Raw genomic sequence first — 7,500 nt, 5'->3', positions numbered from 1 at the left:
CAAACGACTCGGATCGGAGTGCCAAGTGGGCCACTTTTGGTAAGCAGAACTGGCGCTGTGGGATGAACCAAACGCCGAGTTAAGGCGCCCGAATCGACGCTCATGGGAAACCATGAAAGGCGTTGGTTGCTTAAGACAGCAGGACGGTGGCCATGGAAGTCGGAATCCGCTAAGGAGTGTGTAACAACTCACCTGCCGAAGCAACTAGCCCTGAAAATGGATGGCGCTGAAGCGTCGTGCCTATACTCGGCCGTCAGTCTGGCAGTCATGGCCGGTCCTTGCGGCCGGCCGCGAAGCCCTGACGAGTAGGAGGGTCGCGGCGGTGGGCGCAGAAGGGTCTGGGCGTGAGCCTGCCTGGAGCCGCCGTCGGTGCAGATCTTGGTGGTAGTAGCAAATACTCCAGCGAGGCCCTGGAGGGCTGACGCGGAGAAGGGTTTCGTGTGAACAGCCGTTGCACACGAGTCAGTCGATCCTAAGCCCTAGGAGAAATCCGATGTTGATGGGGGCCGTCATAGCATGATGCACTTTGTGCTGGCCCCCGTTGGGCGAAAGGGAATCCGGTTCCTATTCCGGAACCCGGCAGCGGAACCGATACAAGTCGGGCCCCTCTTGTAGAGATGCTCGTCGGGGTAACCCAAAAGGACCCGGAGACGCCGTCGGGAGATCGGGGAAGAGTTTTCTTTTCTGCATGAGCGTTCGAGTTCCCTGGAATCCTCTAGCAGGGAGATAGGGTTTGGAACGCGAAGAGCACCGCAGTTGCGGCGGTGTCCCGATCTTCCCCTCGGACCTTGAAAATCCGGGAGAGGGCCACGTGGAGGTGTCGCGCCGGTTCGTACCCATATCCGCAGCAGGTCTCCAAGGTGAAGAGCCTCTAGTCGATAGAATAATGTAGGTAAGGGAAGTCGGCAAATTGGATCCGTAACTTCGGGATAAGGATTGGCTCTGAGGATCGGGGCGTGTCGGGCTTGGTCGGGAAGTGGGTCAGCGCTAACGTGCCGGGCCTGGGCGAGGTGAGTGCCGTAGGGGTGCCGGTAAGTGCGGGCGTTTAGCGCGGGCGTGGTCTGCTCTCGCCGTTGGTTGGCCTCGTGCTGGCCGGCGGTGCAGGATGCGCGCGCCTGCGCGGCGTTCGCGCCCCGGTGCTTCAACCTGCGTGCAGGATCCGAGCTCGGTCCCGTGCCTTGGCCTCCCACGGATCTTCCTTGCTGCGAGGCCGCGTCCGCCTTAGCGTGCTCCTCCGGGGGCGCGCGGGTGCGCGGATTCTCTTCGGCCGCCATTCAACGATCAACTCAGAACTGGCACGGACTGGGGGAATCCGACTGTCTAATTAAAACAAAGCATTGCGATGGCCCTAGCGGGTGTTGACGCAATGTGATTTCTGCCCAGTGCTCTGAATGTCAACGTGAAGAAATTCAAGCAAGCGCGGGTAAACGGCGGGAGTAACTATGACTCTCTTAAGGTAGCCAAATGCCTCGTCATCTAATTAGTGACGCGCATGAATGGATTAACGAGATTCCCGCTGTCCCTATCTACTCGCTGGGAAAGCGGTCTGCGTGGCGTCACCCGGGGGAGGTGTGTTGCCTCCCGACAACTGGGTTAAAACCGCCAGGAGACCCTCTGATTCCCTGAAAATTTGTCTTCAGCAGGGCTCAGAGGAACCTGAGTGGGGCGGGGACCGCAATGTCCTATCCCGTGGCCTTGACGTGGCCCTGGCGCTCAGTACCCCCACAAGATGGGGCGAAGCTAACACGGGAAGGGCCGTCCATGCATGACGTTAAAAGGCTAGCCCTTAACTGGGTGCAACCCACACTGGTCCGCACTGGCCCACCGTGAATTATCAAAAGCGGTGGGTGAGACATGGTCGGTCATGATCCCCCAGTACGTGTGGAGACCCTCCGGGGAACGTAACTCGGGTTTGAGTGCCGCACCGTCTCGTTGATGTAAAACTCCACATATAAGACCCGGACTGACTCCCTTAACACCTTCCGGGCTGCGTCGATAGGTGTGGGTTGTCGTGTGTCAAGGCAGGACGTAAAACTCCCGTCATGGCAGGACGTTAAATGCCCCCAACCCAAGCGAAAGCAAAGGGTGCATGGCGCAGGGGAAGCTGCGTTACGAGAGACATAACAGCTGTCTCTCCTGAGTTGAGCGCGGTGGCGGGGCGGGGGTATGAGGGTAAGTCTCACGACGATCCCGGAACCCTGCGGTCCTGCCACTGCAGTTCCTCACGTCATGGACGACGTTAAAAGTCCCCCAACCCAAAGCGAAAGCAAAGGGTGCATGGCGCAGGGGGAGCTGCGTCAACAAGGACACAACATCTGTCCAGTTCTTCCCACGGCTGTACTCGCTGGGGAGGGATCGTGGCCTGAGCCGGCAAAGGCTCAGCGCCATGTCGGGGATTTCGGCATGCTCCGCCAAACCAGGGCGTGGTAACACGTCCCTGGCTAGGTTAGATGGGGCCAGACCCCCGAAAGTCTGGGGGACCGACCCAGCACCTGAGTAGGGCTGGGTCCAAGGCCTTAGGGTGGAAACTCGGCCTAGTAGGGGGCGAAGGCCGAGAGGTGAATCCGCCTCTCCGGAATGCGCTGGGCATTTGCCGGGGAGGGACGGGTGAAATCCCCAGTGGCACAGTCGTGGAAGGGGACTAGTGCGCTGGAAACGGCGCGCTAAACCCGGCAGCTCACAAAGCTCTTGGTCCAGGGGCGGGACTGGTGAGCGAGCTGCAATTAGCCTCCCCCCATGCCAGAAGAGCCGGTCCGGGGAAAGAGACGGGCTCTCAACTCTTTGGTCTCTCTCAGAATCATGGCGGAAAATACAGAGAGAGAGACTTCCGAGCGATACGAGGTGAATGATGAAAATGAAATAAAGAGCGCAGCCGAAAGGCTAAAGGAGATAAATGCGCTACTGGTGACAGATAAAGGGAAGATGAGCAATGACAGACTAAATGAAATAAAAGACAAGCTGGCCCTATGGGCAATTGCCCAAAGCCAGCTTGAAGGTAGGATACAAGAGCTGGAACGACAAAATAAACAAATAATAGCCGAAAAAACAAAAACATACGCCACAGTGGTGGCAGGAGGACCACAGAAACAACAAATCAATATGAAAGAAAGTATAGAAAAAGTGACAGCAAAACAAGGAGTGGCATTATTTTTGAAGCCAAAAGAAGGACAGAGCGTAAAAGAGGTGAAGGAAATATTCACAAGAGTAATTAATCCAACCAAAGCAAAAGTCAAAATAAACAAAGTAGTAGTTGCAAAAAATGCAGTCATAGTGGAAACTCCCACCCAACAGGATAGGAACACAATAATGGGGCACAAAGATTTACAGAGATCGGTAATATGTGAGAGGACAAAGAAAAGATGGCCATTAATGACTGTATTTGATGTGTCAAATAGGTTGACACCAGAGGAACTAACGGAGTGTATTTACACTCAGAATTTTGAAGAAAAAATGAGCCCACAAGACTTCAAAAAGGAATTTAGACCAAAATTTAGAATGGGGAGAAAAGACAGAGATACGGGACATCAAGTAGTTGAGGTTTCCCCAACATTGAGAAAAGAACTCATACAAAATGGTAGAGTATATGTGGAGTATAGTTCAGTCGCGGTCAAAGATTATTGCGTGGTACCCAGGTGTCACAGATGTATGGATCTGGGTCACGTACAGAAGTACTGTACCTGGGGTGACCCCACCTGTGGTCACTGTGGAACGGACAACCACAACAAGAAAGAGTGCCCAGAGAAGAACAGACCTGAGACATGTATACCATGCAATAGAAGGGGAAAAAGAAAATGTAGAGCACCAAACTCCAAAGAATGCCCCACGTATCAGCTGTTACTAGGAAGACTTATACAAAGGACAGATTATGGAGATTAACCCCCAAGAGAAAAGAAAGAAGCATAAATCACCAAGCAAGCAACTAAGAGATACGCTAAGGGGCATGAAAATCAGAGAAGCAGTAGGGGCAAGGGAAAAAGATGCAAAAGAAATCACAGATAAACAACCTGAAAATAAGGGAACAACAAAAAACACACGGGATAACAAACGGGATAACAATCAACACAAAACATGTACAGCACAAAACTGTATTGCCAATACTCCCATTGAAAGAACACCAACACAAGGGCGACCTCGGTCGCCCGTTTTTTATGAAAAGAAAATGCAGATGGAGAGCGGAGATAGAAAGCAAGAGGTGCCCAAGACACAACGAGAAACACTGATACAAGACAAGAAACAAAATACAACAAGGGATGTACAAGTACAAACAATAAGCATGATAGACGCACAAGTACAAACAATGAACACGCAAGAAGCACAAGTACAAACAGAAGGGCGACCTCGGTCGCCCATTTTTCATGAAAAGAAAATGCCGATGGAGGGCAGAGATGGGCGACCAGAGGCGCCCAGGACACAACACACTACACCAACACAGAGACAAAACAAAGACATAGAAAAGAACAACATAGGAAAGAAATACGGACGACCTCGGTCGTCCGTTTTTAATGAAAAGAAAACGCCGATGAAGGGCGTGGACGGACGACCGAGCTCGCCCAAAAGAGACCACTCAGAACACATAAAAGATAAAAACAATCAGTCAAGCAAGAGTGACACATATAATGCAATGGACCCAAAGAACACTTATAAGATATGCGAAAACGCACTGCAGATGGCAAGACTAGAAGAACCCGGTCTGCTAACCACTGCATTACGCCAACTAGTGAGAGTGGGGCACACAAACGGCTCGAGAATTACTTATCCAGCTTTGGCGGACGTTGACTGCATTCAGCTAGCCGCGGCCGGAATCCCCACGGAACACGAACAATTACAGGAAATAGTAAAGCAAGTATACGAAAGAAGAGGCGTAAAATACAATTTGGAAAATATATATATACAAATGGTAACAACATACGGCCGAATAGGATTTGACCCCAATAAGACATGGCCAGAAGATCATTACCATACATATCATCCGTAATGGATCTTTTAGTTCTCCAAATTAATACAATGAGAAGCGTACAAGTAAACTACGAGTTGCGTAAATTAGCAGAAGAACTTAAAGCTGACATACTATGCTTGCAAGAACCGTACTCCCGGGAGGGTAAAATCCCAGGAATGACAGCCACGGCTCAAATAATCATGAAGGGAGAAAGACCAATGTCTGCAATAGTAATTTTAAATAGTAATATAAGAACAATAGTATTAAATCAATTTACAAATGAACATGTTGTAACAATCGAAGTACACGCCAAAAACACTAAGTGGTATTTAGTATCAATATATTGTCAGTATAGAGAGCCAATAACTATGTACCTAGAACAACTAAAGGAAATATGTAGAACTCTACAGGGCCATCAAGTAATCATAGCAATAGATGCAAACGCAAAGTCATTCCTGTGGCACAGCGGAGAACAAGACGAAAAAGGTCAGGAATTAGAAGATGCAATAAGTGAATTAAATCTAGATATAATAAACGCACCTAGCGAGATACCAACATATTCAAATAGAGCAGGGGCAAAAACAAATATAGATGTAACACTGGCAAATAACAGGGCTACCAATAAAATAGATAAATGGGAGGTATTGGAGAATGCAACGACCAGTGATCATAATGTAATAAAGTATATACTAAAATCAGAACAGAATGTGGCGCCACAGGAATGGCTTTCAGAATATGACTATAAAAAGGTAGACTGGGAAAGACTCTCCCGGGAGTACAGCCCGCCAGAGCTGGATGAGGATCTCGAGGTTGATGAAACAGCGGAGCAGATAGTTCAAAGTATAAAGGAAGTAATAGAAGCAGTCGTACCAAAGAGAAGCAGAGTCCAAAGCGTGCACCCGGCACCATGGACTCCAGAACTAAGTGACCTACGTCAGGCTACGCGCAGGGCAAGACGCAGGTATCAGCGCACATTTAACCCACAAGACAGGGAGCATAGACTGCGTATATACAGACAACTAAGGGAGAGATATAAAAGAGAAATTATAGAAGTTAGAAAAAGAAGCTGGGAAAATTTCGTAAGAAATAACCTGGCAATGGATCCCTGGGGAAAGCCATACAAGTTAGCTAGGGAAAAAATAAGAGCTCCAACAGTCTTATCATCTATAAGAATACCAGGCGAAAATAGAATGACCACAACCAGACAAGAAACAATAACGGTGCTCCTCCAAGCCCTGCTACCGGATGATGATCCCTCTGAGGACACACCGGAGCAGGCGGCTATAAGAGAGAGAGCACAAGAAGAATACAACAACAATATAATGGTCTACCCCTTCTCACCGCAGGAGGTGGTAGACGTAATATCAAACCTAAAAAGAGGAAAATCTCCCGGACCCGACAGGGTCACGGTTGAGGTACTTCAAGCAATAAAAGGAAAAATAGCCCCGATACTGGCAAACCTATATAATAAATGTCTGGAAAGAGGTACTTTTCCAAGGAGATGGAAAAGAGCAGAAATAATAATACTAAAGAAGCCAGACAAGGACCCAACAGAACACAAAGCATACAGACCAATATGTCTGCTAGATACCTTGGGCAAAGCCCTTGAGAAATTGCTCTGTGCGAGATTGACTGGTCACCGGGAAATGGCAGGAATGCACGAATGGCAATTCGGTTTCCGCCGTGGAAAATCGACGGAAGACGCCATCAACACGGCGGCCGAACTTGTCAGCTCGTCGAACTGCACATATGTTCTAGGAGTGATGGTGGACATCTCAGGGGCGTTTGATAATCTGTGGTGGCCGGCGCTGTTTACCTGCTTGCAGGATATGCAGTGTCCGGCGGCACTATACAGATGTTTCAAGAGCTACTGTAGAGACCGGGTGGTACAGATGACGTCCCCGAATGCGGTTGTGACCAAGAACATCACTAAAGGATGTCCACAGGGATCAGTTTGCGGCCCCGTATTTTGGGATATAAATATGGAGCCGTTGCTGCATTCCCTGCAGCAGGAAGCATCAGTATTGGGAGCCGTTGCATACGCGGACGACCTGCTAATCTTAACACATGGTAATAGCCGACTACAACTAGAAGGGCGAAGTAGAAACATAATGGATATCCTGAGTGCCTGGTGTAGGAATTCTAAAATGGCAATTGCGCCTCAAAAATCGAACTATATGCTCCTGAAAGGGAAAATGGCAAGAGATCCGTCAATCAGGATCGACAACGCAATTGTAGTAAGAAAAAATGTAAGTAAATATCTGGGTGTCTACCTGGATCAAGGATGGAATTTTAGGACCCATATTGAACAAACAGGAGGAAAGACACTAGCGATAATGCATAAACTAATAAGGATCGGGCAGCAAAGATTTCACTTACCGCCAAATGTCATCAAACTATACCACGGCAGCCTGCTAGTGTCAATAATGGGATATGGATCAAGTTTGTGGGCCCACAGGTTGCGCCTTCTGAAGCCTTCCATGGCTGTGAGGAGAATTCAAAGAAACATACTACTAAGATCAATAGGGGCATTTGGCACAACACCAACAGATGGATTACTAGTT

At 49.1% G+C, this 7,500-nt stretch overlaps 1 pseudogene; it reads left to right on the top strand.

Moving 5' to 3' along the window:
• The window catches only part of LOC126436835 (large subunit ribosomal RNA), a 2,980-nt pseudogene extending 1,428 nt beyond the window's left edge, over window positions 1–1,552 (top strand).
• The last annotated feature ends 5,948 nt before the right edge of the window (window positions 1,553–7,500 follow it).

Source organism: Schistocerca serialis, unplaced genomic scaffold, assembly GCF_023864345.2.
Source record: "Schistocerca serialis cubense isolate TAMUIC-IGC-003099 unplaced genomic scaffold, iqSchSeri2.2 HiC_scaffold_1248, whole genome shotgun sequence".
In the NCBI taxonomy this organism is placed as follows: domain Eukaryota; kingdom Metazoa; phylum Arthropoda; class Insecta; order Orthoptera; family Acrididae; genus Schistocerca; species Schistocerca serialis.
The sequence above is the reverse complement of the archived record's forward strand: the minus strand, read 5'-3'. Positions and strand labels throughout refer to the sequence as shown.